The following is a 12,011-nucleotide window of genomic DNA, read 5'->3' as shown; positions in this document are numbered from 1 at the left end:
TGCTGCAGATTGGAAAGGGGTTATAGTTAAGGTTTTAGGTATTCTGGGTGAGGAATATAGCATCTTGAAAATCACTACTTTTGTTTCTTTAGAGCAAGTGTTTTATCTCTGTAACCTATGACTGTGAAGATAGTCTTGAAACTGTGCATATATGGAGGAATCATCAAAGCCAGAAAAGAGCTCAGGTGAAGATGCCCTGCTCCCTGCCTACTGAGCCCCTTGAGCCCACTTTGTGAACACATTTTGTCCACAGATATGACAATCAGTTTCAAAATAAATTGTGCAAAATAGGAAAAAAATAAGATTGAGATGTAACCTGCCCTGCTTCTGATCCACTGCATATCGCTAGGTACCTTGACCATTCTACTGAAACATTTTTTTTCAGTTTCTTAAGGGTTTAACTACATTTACATTAACTATATTGTTTACAACAACATCAGGGGATCCCCCCCTATTTTTTTCATCCTAGACATAGTGAGGTCCTATTTTCAACTACACTGCAGTGTAGAGTAGGGAGATCAAACTTTTTTCTCTCCTGCCACTTTCACACCCTCAAAACAAAAAACTCCAAGCACTGTAATTACCAATAGAAATTCCATGTGTCAAACCATGCTTAATGCTAACATAGTGTAGTTAGGCCAATGAACTTTTTACTGAACTTGCAAAACTTTCAAATTTCAATCTCTAAGAAGTACAAACAAGAAAGGTTATTCCCTATAACTTTCCAGTGTGTCCTCCTTATTCATTTTCAATCCATAGCTAAGGGCTATATTGGAATAGGTGTTTTGGGATCACTTGCTACAAACCTACAAATCTTGAGGGTGGGGTGGAGGGAATATAAGGCAGACTTGAAGTTTTGTGTGAAGTGTAGCACATTAAATGCAAAGCTATTACAAATAACTTTTAATAAAACCCATGTTTGCTAAGTGATGCGGTCAGGCTACTGAGCTGTAGCCTTCTTCAGTCTCAGCCAGCCAGCTCTCTTTGCAGGAGATACCCTTCTGCTGCTAGGGGAGGCATAGCTGATCTTGGCAGCACCATAGGAGACAGGTGCGTCCTTGATTATCAACAGTGTGGTGATGTATGCTGTTGCTATTAAATGAGATGAACCATAACTCGTACATCTGGACAGTTCCACGGTTTCGGTAGAGAATCCCCAAATACAACAGATCAGGTAGCAGCAAAACGTCATGTTAAAAATGATGGAGAAAGGTTCATAAATGTTTTGTGGAGGAAGCAGTAATGTCAGACATTTCCCTAACTTTGTATAAACCAGAGATAGCCAGTGCAAACCTACGTAACTGTAAAACCCATGTAGCTTCTACCTCATGCTGACAACAAGGGTGTGTGCACTGGGGATAGAAAGAACCTTAACTTGACAGCTACAGAGAGTCTTAGGTTATTCTATACCTGGTTTAAAGCTTTTGCATCCATCAAGTACTCACTACTACATCAGGGATGAGGAACTTGTGATACAACTTTCAGCTGTACAGTGGTCCCTTGCAAGACAAAAAGAATCCGTTCTGTGATTCTCTTCGTCTAGCGGTTTTTTGTCTTGCGAAGCAAGCCCATTGAAGGATTAGCGGATTAGCGCTATTAGCGGCTTTTAGCGACTTTAGGCAGCTTTAGGCGGCTTTAGGCGGCTTTTACCGGCTTATCTGCTGATCGGATCAGCTGATTAGCGGCTTAGCGGCTTAGAAAAAGGGGGGGGAAGGAAAAAAAACCAGCAGGAACTCGCAAGACATTGTCGTCTTGCGAAGCAAGCCCATAGGAAATTCGTTTTGCGAAGCACCTCCAAAACGGAAAACTCTTTCGTCTAGCGAGTTTTCCGTCTTGCGAGGCATTCATCTTGCGGGGCACCACTGTAGTTGAATTCCAGCTCTCATTAGCCCCAACCAGCATGAGCAATGTGTAATCAACACAGAGTCTTCTTTATAAACAGAATGAAACTTTACTGAAGAAAATAAACTTGTTCAGAAACAGCATAGTTAAAGAGCATACACAGAGTGCTCATAGCAGCTATCTCACTCTTCACAGAGGCATAGTCTTAGTTACTGATTAGCTTAGTTACTGGAGCCACCCTGTCTGCCTTAGCTGTACATTCACAGAAACATGTTACAAAGCGGGTTCTCCTTCATGGAGAGCACGTGTTGCGGTGGGAGCAACCATGACATTCCCTGTTACTGGGCGGGTTAGTTTGGATGGCCACGGATTTGATTGGGCACCTCCAATGTTGCTGGGGGAAATTGATTGTTGCAATTTTATTTGATTGATGGGGATGCTATATAGGTCTCTGTGTGCAGCGTTGAGCTTCTTCTTTTCGCTGCGCACATCGGATTACCCACCCTCCCTCCCTTTATTTAGGGTTTGTTTGCGCTGACCTTGCTATGCCTGTCATGGGGTCATTTGCTTTGGAGCAGGGGCCTGGTAGGAATTTTGCCATTTGGCTGATTGGCTGGTGCCATTTGGGTTTTGCCTACTGCGTAGCAAATAGTCACAACTTGTAAGTTGCGGTTAGGCATTGGTTAATTTTTTGGTTGGTGGAGGGGATGAGGTTGGCTGTGCCTGCCCCTTCAATGCTGCTGCTGCAAGGGTATTCCGTTAAAGGAATCCAGGGGCTCACCATGCTTTTGTCCGTATTCCTGACAAAGGGCTAGGGCCGTGCAAGAGCCCCAGGAAGCATTTGGGGAGAGGTAGGAGCCTGTCACTTAGCTTTTTCTCTCCCCAAAATTGCTTACCCTTACTGACTTCCGCACGGGTGTGGTTGTCAGTTCTGTTCCTACCTCCAAGTGGGAACAGATAGTCGCTAAGCAATGCCAAAGCAACCACTCACTGTAACTCAATAAAGTTGTGGGCAAAATTATGCCAAAAACCAAAACAAAAATGATGTGTGAACCTGTTTTTATTCAGGGGTGTCTTGGGGGTCGTCAACACGCAACATCACAGACACTACACTGGGCCGGCCTGCAAACAGGACACAAATTTATAGAGAGAATGAGTCATCCTGTAGATGAGTCACAATGATTCAGCAGTTTGCTGTTAACAGTTAGAAGTTAGCAGGCTTAGGCTTGAATGATTGTGTAGGCCTTGTAGGACTTGCCTTACTTCTTCTGCTCTCAAGAACATTTGTCTCATGACACAATGGTCAGAATTACTAGAGCTGTAGTCCAACAGCATTTGGAAATAGTAGAGGCTGGTCCATAATTCTCTTTGAATTTGGCTCAAGCTGGATACAAACCAAGTAATAGTGGCTCACTAATAGTGGCTCACTTAAGATCCACTGAGAGGACAACTGGGGTGTGGGAAATGATGGTTTCTCACACATAGTGGTTTTCTGTTTCTTGGTGGTTTAGAATCAAAGCATGTAGCTATATAGGGTATGTGTCACAGCTGTATCATTGCAAAGTTCAAATAAACCAAATTATCAAGTGACCCGAATCCAGAATCTGCAATTGCATGTACATGTTTTTCAGTAGAAACTCTCACAGAATGGATAAGAGTAGGCACATTGAAATGAAATGACTTGATAGTCATGACTAATGTTCATTAATTTAGATGGGTCTACTCTGAATATTACATAGTTGGATACTCTCTCTGACTCCAGTCTGCAGTACAGGCATCACAACACCAGCCACCCTCACCCTCATCATTGAGATAATGCTGAAATGCATTATATAAAATGTTAAGTATTAGTATCCTTAACAACAACAACAACAACAACAACAACAACAACAACAACAACAACAACAACAACAACAACTGAAGATGTCTGTATTAAACATAGAGGGACCATTGCTTATTTCCTTGCTGATCTATCATGTTTAAACATCTCTTTGATGTATCCTTGAGTAAGTGACATGAATTATTTCTGTAGTTATCAGGAGTTATCATAGCCTCAGAAATGTAATTTACTCTGCTGCATAGCTAGCCTTGTTTGTCACCGTATACTTGCCATTCAGGTCTGCACATAATCCTTTGTGGTATTTCTTGCTGACAATATGTAATAATAAATAACTCATGCTCTTTTCAGCAGAGCCTTATTCCTTTTTAATAGAATAGAACCAAGCTTATGCTCTCCCCCAACCAGCAATTCTCTTTTTTTAAAAATCGCCAGGCTTTCTTTATAGAAGGTCCCTAAAAGTATTTGAACCCACATACAACATCTTTTAAGCACCCACCATGAAGTTGGTCATCTTGCCATCTTGCCTGTGGTGCACCTGGAGCCTAGTTTTGTGCTCCATGTATTTCAATTCAATACCATCTAGACTCTAGAGAAACCCAAAAATGCTAAGATGTTCTATGCACGAGAATGCCCTACAGAGAACCTGTGGGAAGAAATATGACAGGGTAATCAAATGCTTGAAGGCACAACAAAGAGCCCAATTCCATGTGGAAGTTCCCATTGGTGCCAACAGAGGTTTTCTTTGAAACCCAAAGAGCAGCTTTTGAGAGCTATTTTGGGTTAGGATTGTGGCAGAGAGAGCTAAACTTCATGTTGGGAGGTGTCAACACAGCCCACCCTGTTCCCTTCTGTTTCTCCCATGGCACAGCCAAAAAGCTGCACCAGAAGGGTTGGAAATCGGGATGTGGAACAAGGCTGAAGAAGCCCTGACACACACAAAGTAAGAGGTCAAGCGGTGGATGTGTGCATCTCAAGGTGATCCTGAATGAGCTGAGTGAGTCACTGAGAGGAAAGGAAGAGACAGAATGGTGGGTGAGTGGGGAAGCAAGTGGCAGAAATAAGGAAGGAGAGAGGAAAAGGGGATGGAGCAAAGAAGGGAAGCTTTACCTCAGAGGAGGAAAGGGCAAGGAGCAAGCAGGGAGACAGGAGACAATTTGGGGCTGTTAATTCCCCACTGGTGAATCAAGAGGAGGGAGAATTAAAAGGTGTGGTGAAAGGGACTATGCTTTACAGCAAAAAGGGCATGATCTGTTAGTGACGTGAGCTGCAAACACAAAGAGTGAATGGCTCACCAAATGGTCAACGGGTAAGAGATATCTTGGGGCTCTGAAGATTCTGGACACCTAAGCAGGGAGGACCAAGCATGACCTTTCTTATGCCTCATCCCATAGTCCTGTAGCTGCCTTTTGAATAAGAAGTGAAACCCAATTAGCCTAGTCTCAGCATGATTGCTATAGGATTGTAGTAGTGTGCAGGCAGGCTTTTTCATTGGTAGCATCAGTGTTATGGAATGCACTCTCTGTTGAAATATGAGAGGACCCATCTGTACAGTGGTGCCCCGCAAGACGAATGCCTCGCAAAACGAAAAACGCGCGAGACGAAAGGGTTTTTCGGTTTTTGCGTCGCTTTGCAAGACGATTTTCCCTATGGGCTTGCTTTGCAAGACGAAACTTCTTGCGAGTTTTTTTTCCTTTTTCTCAAAGTGACCGCAAAGGCGAGCTCCGGTTGCGCGGCTGAGGGAAGCCCTGCTGTGGGTCGTCCAAAGTCAGCCCGAGCACGCCACTCACCTAAAAGGCATGGAGAGACGGAGGGAGTGCGCGAGGATCCCGGTGCAGAGGAGGCTCCTGCAGCAAAATAAAGGCAGTCGGCAGCTGGAGGTCTCCAGGACCCGGAGCTGCGGAGGGGCCGTTGATGGCGTTGCCGGAGACTCCTCCCTCTGGGCCTCGCTCTCTCCGCCTTCGCAGCCGCTTGCCCTGCCTGCGATCGGCCGGGCTCATCGCTCCGCTCTGCAGAGCGCTGCGCAAAGGCGTGGCGGGACAGGTGTCTGGGGACGCTTTGGCTGAGCGCACCCCGGGATCGGAGGTGCGGGGTGCTTGCTGCAGATCTTATCTTCCGGGGTCGCTGGGATGGCGGCGGTCGAGGCTTGTGTTATGTAAGCGCATCAGGAGGGACTGCTTAAGAGGCCGGACGAGGCTTATGCAATGGCCAGATGCTCCCTAGGGGTCGAGGCTTGCAGTTGCGGGGACAAGTTTATACCTGTAGCCGCTAAGCCGCTAAGCCGCTAATAGCCGTGTTTTGCAAGACGAAAAAACCGCAAGACGAAGAGACTCGTGGAACGGATTAATTTCGTCTTGCGAGGCACCACTGTATTAGCAGTCTTTTGACCTGATTCTGCCGTTTTAATTCCTGTATTGTTTTAATGAGATTGTTACACTGTGTATTTTAATCATGGATGTTTATGTTTTAATGTACCAGGTTTTTATACTTTGGAAACTGCTGACCAGCTTCTTTTGGCTTTGGGTGGTGTATTAATAACAACAACAACAATTCCATATGCGTTAACTGCATTTATACAATGAATGTCACCTCAAAGTACATCTAGGCATCCATATTTTCCTCTGTGCAATTTCCCAGGAAGGGAGTGCATGATATGACATAGAGTTGCTTCCTGGAAAGATTTTTTTAAAGCTGGATTTTTATAGAATTGGTGAATAATTTAATGCTGCCCTTTTCTTTTCGTGTGCTGGAGTTATGAAATTATTTTTATTATATTTGTTTTCATTGCATTGTACTGTATTGTTTTATATTTTATTACTGCAAACCACTCGGGCCTACTGTCAAAGGGCAATATACAAAACTCTTCAATAAATAAATAGTTTGATCCTAGCGGGCATAGGATTGCAGCTATATTCATCGCACACCACTTCAGCATTTACACAAAACTGGCTTCGTCTTCTCTTACTTGTGGGTAGATAGGAAATGCTCTGCACTGGGTGGGGACATGATGCAGGAGGGCGTGAGGAGGGTCAGTTGTGGGAGAATGAAAAATGTCTCTATTTCAACAGAGAAATGTTGGAAGGTATGGGCTTTAGCTTTTTCATGGGATTTCCTCACCCTGCCTGCTTCTCTTTCTTGCTTGTTTCTCCACCCCCTGGAAGTCGTAGATTGCTCTGGACCATCCAATCCAACCTGTAGTGATCCATGGTTGTCTGAACCCAACCCAACCAACACCCAAGTCCCTCCAAATAAGCCTAATGTGGCTCAGCACTGGGCCAAATCCAGTGCACAGCTCTACAACTTACATAGCATGTACTGGTATGTTAATTGCATTCACATAATCAGCATCACATCTAGTTTGTGCTATGTATACCCGGGGGTGATGGGTTCTGTGTAACACCTTTTGGACCCATTGAGCTCCTGGTGTTTGCGTATAGTGGTACCTCTAGTTACGAACTTAATTCGTTCCAGAGGTCCGTTCTTAACCTGAAACTGTTCTTAATCTGAGGCGTGCTTTCACTAATGGGACTTCCTGCTGCCACTGCGCCACCAGCAAACGATTTCCGTTCTCATCCTGGGGCAAAGTTCTCAACTTGAGGTAACTCTTCCAGGTTAGCGGATTTTGTAACCTGAAGCGTTTGTAACCTGAGGCATTTGTAACTTGAGGTACCACTGTGCTGTGGAGCTCTGAGGTGCAGTTTCATTTTTGAGATTTGTGTTGCAGTAATAAAGGGCAGTTGTGCTTGAGAGGCCTGCTTCCTCCTAATTTGGTTTTGCCTGTAGGGATATCTGTGGGTGGAAGGCGTGGGTGCCCGCAACACCTCCATGCACCCTGCCCCATGTTCTTAGCCCCTAATCTTTCTGTGTTGAGCACAAACGCATGTAAAACACCATACATGATCAGGGTTCCCAGTCACACTAAGGATGCCTGCAACATCTCCTTGCAGACCTCCAGTCCACACAGGAGAGGTTGGGGACCGAGTGTGTGAGGTGACGGCACAGGGATGCTGGGAGTGAGGTTTGTGTGCACACCCCTGCACACCCACACCCACCTACAGATTCACCATTTGCCTGTTCATGCCTTTAAGAAACTGAACATGCCTTTTAAAAAACTAGCAATCTGAGCAAAGGCAGAAAAAAAGTTACAAAGCAATAATGAGTGGAAATTTTGGTGGAGAAAACAATAATAAAAATGAAGAGGTAATGGGAAAAGAAAATGAAGAAAAGACTTTACTTTGAAGAAAACACTAATGAAACAAAAGAAAAATGTTCTGTGACTGAATGAACAAATACAAAGTGCTGGGTATATTTTAGGAAGTATATAAATAATAAATAATAAGGGATACAGAGCTCCATTTTCCATAAATAGCACAGTGCCTACAGCTTTTGAGATGAATGCTGACAGAAGGCTGTTCTTACCAGCTTGTGATTTTCTCCCTGATTTCTACCTAAGCTTATTGCTACATTTGATAAAATTCTTCCTGCAAGGAAACACAATTGCATAGCTTTGGAATGACACAGGAAGTCAGACCTATAGTCTCTCTACCTCAGTACTGCCTGTGTTGACAGCCAACAGATTTCTTGGAAGTTTTACCCAGCAGCCCCACCTGGAGAAGCCAGGCATTATTTTTTTTAAATATATATATTTATTAAAGTTTCAGCATATTACAAAAATAAGAGAAAAAAGTAAAAGAAAGAAAAAAAACGAAAATGAAAATACAAAGTAAAAACAGTTAAAAACAAATCAGTCTTTCCATATCTTATCTTTCATTTGTTTGTTTCCCTGACCTCCTCACACCTCCCTTTTTTGTATTCCAGTTCAATTAGTTAATTCAGCAATTCCTTTCCCTCTTTGATTTTATCTTAACCTTTTATCTTAATATATTATAACTTTAAATTATCACCTATCAACAATCCATTTTTACATATTCCTTTATAACATTGCTGCTAAAAACCACTTAACTTCAATCCAACATCATTCTAACATTCATTAATTTTGCAGTATTTCTGTAAATAGTTTTTAAATTTCTTCCAATCTTCTTCCACCAACTCTTCTCCCTGGTCTCGGATTCTGCCAGTCATTTCCGCCAGTTCCATATAGTCCATCACCTTCATCTGCCATTCTTCTAGAGTGGGTAAATCTTGTGTCTTCCAATATTTTGCGATAAGTATTCTTGCTGCTGTTGTGGCATACATAAAGAAAATTCTATCCTTCTTTGGCACCAATTGGCCAACTATGCCCAGGAGAAAGGCCTCTGGTTTCTTCAAGAAGGTATATTTGAATACCTTTTTCATTTTATTATAGATCATCTCCCAGAAAGCCTTAATCCTTGGGCACGTCCACCAAAGGTGAAAGTGTCAGTATTCTCAGCACGCAGTCAGAGGTAACTGGCCTCACTCCAGGCAATCGGCTGAGATACTTGTTGACCTTTCCGTCTGCGTCTCCCGGCAGGATACAGGCAAGGCCATAAATCGGCGATCCTCCTCTCAAACGTGAGAAGAACACACCCTCCTCCCTCCTCCCTGCTTTCCCCCAGGGAGGGGAAAAGAGACAGACAGGAGTCTATTTACATGTCTTTATTCCTGTCATTTCAGCAGTACAGAGAAACGTGTCTGCACTCTCCAGACTCCAGCAGTAGAGTCGCAACTCCACCCCTGTACTTCCAGTACAGGTCAGATGACACTCTGAGCTAACATCTGGTGCTCAGTACAGAGAATAGACTGCCCCCTTTTCCCACTAGTACAGTTCCAGACATCAACATCCTGTTTTGCATTCCAGCCACCTGCAGCTGGCTTTTGCATTGCTGCTTTTTTCTGACAGAAAGAATGTACCTTCAATTTCTTTACATTTCCAACATTTATTATCGGGCAAATGATAGATTTTTGCAAGCTTGACTGGGGTCATGTACCACCTATGTATCATTTTCATAATATTCTCTCTTAAGGCATTACATGCCGTAAACTTCATACCTGTGGTCCATAACTGTTCCCAGTCAGCCATCATTATGTTATGTCCAACATCTTGTGCCCATTTAATCATAGCAGATTTCACCGTTTCATCCTGAGTATTCCATTTCAACAGCAAGTTATACATCTTTGACAAAATCTTGGTTTTGGGGTCTAACAGTTCTGTTTCCAATTTTGATTTTTCCACCTGGAAGCCAATTTTCTTGTCCAAATTATATGCCTCCATTATCTAAGAAGCCAGGCATTAAACACTAGTAATTTTTTGCATGCAAAACAGGGGTCCTGATGCTGAGCCATGGCCCTTGAGCCACGGCTACCTTCTGACTAACTGATGGATCCTGGTGGACTCAGCCCCTCCCTGCCGTCAGAACACGCCATTTGGAGAGGAGGGAGGGCTTATATGTGGGTTGCTACTGGTGGAGATGCTGCCACCAGCACTTTTGCCTATGCACACATTCGGTAGGTGAAGCAGGAAATTCTGCACTGGCTGGGTGACACTTCATTGACAGAATCTGGCAGGTGTCCCTCCCCCCAACAGTGCCAGATTAAACCCTGTGGATACCCCTAGGCAGTTGAAAACCTGGGGAGGGGGCTCACAAATTATCTCTAATACATTTTTGTAATTTTCTTTCAATATCAAATCAATACAGTGCTACCTCAGGTTAAGTACTTAATTCGTTCCGGAGGTCCGTTCTTAACCTGAAACTGTTCTTAACCTGAAGCACCACTTTAGCTAATGGGGCCTCCTGCTGCCGCCACGCCGCTGGAGCACGATTTCTGTTCTCATCCTGAAGCAAAGTTCTTAACCTGAAGCACTATTTCTGGGTTAGTGGAGTATGTAACCTGAAGTGTACGTAACCTGAAGCGTATGTAACCCGAGGTAGCACTGTATATTTTTGATCCGTTGTCGCGGGGCCTGTAAAAGCTCTGGGGCCCATAGGCTGGTGTCTACTCTGGTAATCCAGCACTTCTCTGTACCCGTGTCCCAGTGGTGCAAAGGAGTTTTGCAGCCTTGGGGCTCTCTTGTTGTAAACGGCAACATTTCAATGTATTTATTTAGTGAATGTGTAGACCACTTTTCAGCCCAAAAAATTGCACTCATCCAAGCATTTAAGTGATTTTCTTGTTTATGTAAAATAACAGCAGTACTTAGCATTTACATAGCCCCTTATTGTATTCAAAGGATTACTGTAAGAGAAGTCAGTATTATTATTCGGTTTGCCGAAGGTCACCTAGTGAGTTGATGCAGTTGGTGAGAGCTGAACAGATTAGAGTCCCTCATTCATATAACAGTCTCTTACCTGCCATGCCACACTATGGCCGTGTTTCTTCTGTGTTTCCTAATTATTCTTAAGGTTTGGTTGCCAACCGCGCTCAGGCTGAAGTAGTTGGAGGAGCTCAGAGTGCTTTTTATTTTCCACCGACTGCCATTCATTGTATGAGACGCTTTGAGCATACAGCATTGTATGTCACATTATACAAATAGCTCTCTGACATGTTTTTTTTTTTAAAAAAATGAATAAATAAACACATACTTTTAAGAGTAATGTCTCAACTTCTTCAGGTCATTTTTTGTATGCTCCCCCCCCCCCCCCGGTAAACAGGTGGGAAACAGAACTTTAAGGCATGGAGACCTCAGTAAAACCATTTGAATTAAAACAAGTATAATGCTATTTTCTCAGGCGGGTTACACGTTACAAATATTATTATTTTTGCCTGGAGTGGTGCTGGATCAAAAGGGCATACGAGCATTCCTTGTTTTCTAGAAATGTAAAGTGTGCATTTTCTTTTGGTAGCCTCTTTGGCTTGGACTGTAATGAGGCTTTCATGAATGGAAAAGGGTTTTTTTTTCTATTTATTGGAACATAGGAAGCTGCGTTATTCTGAGTCAGACCATCAAGCTCAGTATTGCCTACACTGACTGGAAGCTCCTTTCTGGAATGTCAGGGAAGAGACTTTCCCAAGTCCTACCTTGGGCTGGGAAATGAACCCGAGACCCTCTGCATGCAACCAAGATCCAGAGGAAGATCCCACTGGTGGAATGGGCAGGAGGGATTTTTTTTTTTACTAATGCCCCACCCACCTGCATCTTCCTCCCTCCATCTCATGATGTTCCCCACAACTGAGCAAATTTTGGGAGGCACAAAGGGCTGAAGTTGGAAGGGCAAATGCTAGAAATTGTCTTCCCCATTCCACTGATGGAAGCATCACATCAGCAGAATGCCACTCAGTGGGCACTTCTACCCTTTGGAGCAAACTCATTATCCCAACCTTGATTTCTGAGAGCCTAAAAAAAATCTAGATGTCATATAAGGAGCATCTCCACCTACTTCAGTATGGCAGTGAAGAAACAGGATTCAAGTAA

At 43.6% G+C, this 12,011-nt stretch overlaps 1 protein-coding gene across 2 annotated transcripts in view; it reads right to left on the bottom strand.

Moving 5' to 3' along the window:
• KCTD16 (potassium channel tetramerization domain containing 16) overlaps positions 1–12,011 on the bottom strand; it is a 158,208-nt gene that overhangs the window by 35,047 nt on the left and 111,150 nt on the right. The window lies entirely within an intron of this gene.

This window comes from Podarcis bocagei, assembly GCF_964188305.1.
Source record: "Podarcis bocagei genome assembly, chromosome: 2".
In the NCBI taxonomy this organism is placed as follows: Eukaryota; Metazoa; Chordata; class Lepidosauria; order Squamata; family Lacertidae; genus Podarcis; species Podarcis bocagei.
This window is presented reverse-complemented; position numbering and strand designations above follow the sequence as displayed.